Source organism: Hemiscyllium ocellatum, chromosome 31, assembly GCF_020745735.1.
Source record: "Hemiscyllium ocellatum isolate sHemOce1 chromosome 31, sHemOce1.pat.X.cur, whole genome shotgun sequence".
Lineage (NCBI taxonomy): Eukaryota > Metazoa > Chordata > Chondrichthyes > Orectolobiformes > Hemiscylliidae > Hemiscyllium > Hemiscyllium ocellatum.
The window spans coordinates 39,810,695-39,812,890 of record NC_083431.1 but is presented as its reverse complement, the minus strand read 5'-3'; positions in this window follow the sequence as shown (position 1 = coordinate 39,812,890).

The window sequence follows — 2,196 nt, the reverse complement described above, 5'->3', positions numbered from 1 at the left end:
ACCCTTAGCACTTTTTAAAAATGGAATGCACCTATTGCATTCCATTCATGAAGATGGCTCTTATTTCATCACAAAATGCAATTAAGTTAGTTAAGCCTGACTTAACTTTTACATATCTGTTCTGACTCTTAATTAACTCAAACCTCTCTCTGAGTGCTTGATAAAAACGTATAAACTAACGTACCCAGTTTTCATTACCGCACTTTTGAAAGTTATAGAGGTCTTCGAAAAGTTTCAGAGTAGATTTACTGGAATGGTTCCAGGGATGGGAGATTTTAGCTGCAAGGATAGGTTGAAAAGCCTGGGAGTTAATCTCCATGCATTAACAGAGATTGACGGGTGGATTTGATGGAGGTTTCCAATATTATGGGAGACTGGAACAAATCAACAAGGGAAAATGCTTCCCACTCACTGATAGTGCAAGGATGAGGAGGTGCTCATTTAAGAAGTGTTGGGGATTATGGATGTGAAAATAATCAATAGTTTCAAAAAGAAATGGGATGGTCATTGAAGAAAATTGCCTGGCAGGGTTACGAGACGACTGAAACTGACTGAACCCTCTGTCAGAGGTCAGCATGGAATTAATAGGCTGAATGGCCTCCTCATGTGATGTAAATATCCTCATGATTGCTGCTTCTAAGTAGCATTTGATGTTCCACACCCGACCCGAGTGATAGCTTACTCCTCCTCCACTGAATAACTCATTCCTGTCCCTCATGAACATGAAATGAACCTTAGGATGCTGCTGTTTGTTCTCAACTCACAGATACAACAGTTTGCATTCACACATTGCACTCTGCTGTCTGAGGAGACATTCTATTTTCATACCTATAATTTGTCCTTGATCTGTCTCTCAGTTGTTAATATCATTTCAGAAATCCCAATGTTCAGTTCCATTCCAATGAGAGACTTTTTTAATTATCCGTTTTACAGCTGCCTGTTCTTTCTGGTGAATGCCCTCCCTGTTACATCCTTCAAGCCAACCCTTACATCTGCTTTCTCATTCTCCCAGTGGGCTCCAATAATTGACGTCAATCTGCTTTCTTTCTCCAACAGACGCTGCACCTGTGCAGTGCTGCTGTGAATGAAGTGTCTGGAATCAGAAAGGAATCATGGGTCGGTTGTTTGACTAACCAAACCCTTGTTGTCAATCTCTCTTGGGAAATAATACACTCTCACGGATTCAAACTTCACATCTCTGATCTTAGTGCAAATTGATTGAAAGCTAATGATCATCCATACTTAATTACTGGCTGTTTTAATAACCCATTAACCATCCCAAAAAGAATGGTTGCTGTAATCACTGCACTGGCCATAACAGTGACCTTCCAGAAGCTTCTTCAGGAATCAAAATCAGTCAGATAAGTCCCTCCTGCAGCTTCCATTTATTTGCTTCCAAATAAACCTGTTGGACTGTAGCCTGGTGTTGTGTGAGTTTTAACTTTGTCCACCCCAGTGCAACACCGGCACCTCCACATCATGACAATATAAACTGACGCAAAGACTGATTCTTCCAGGCATGACGTGGAGATGTTGGTGTTGGGTTAGGGTGTACTAAAGTTAAAAATTACCACCTGATGAAGGAGCAGTGTTCCAAAAGCTAGTGCTTCCAAATAAAGCTGTTGGACAAAACCTGGTGTCGTGCGATTTTTATCTTTGAGGCATAGCATTCTAACCAGAACTGAATCAATAAACACATTGATTTAGATCCTATCTACCTTCCCTTGAAAAAAAACAGAAATGACATTACCCGCCTTAAGAAACCAAGATCTATCAATAGGGAGGCAGGACATACCACCAGCACTTCACCAGACTCTCACTGATGGTATTACCTAGTATGGTGATGAAATGTCTGAAAACAAACCTTCCAGCTCAGTGAGCTAACTTACATACTTACAAAGACTGATTGTTTTCATGGAAAACTGCAACACAAAATATCTGCACGTTATCCTGTAAAAAGATATGTTAATAACATTTTACTTTACCTCTGAAATGGTCCATAGGCAGTTATTATGCATGATGTAATCTCTTGTCTTGATGCTAACTATCCCCACTCAGTGGGTGGCACAGTGGCACAGTGGTTAGCACTGCTGCTTCACAGCGCCAGGGACCCGGGTTCAATTCCTGCCTCAGGCGACTGATTGTGTGGAGTTTGCACATTCTCCCCATGTCTGCGTAGGTTTCCTCCGGGTGCTC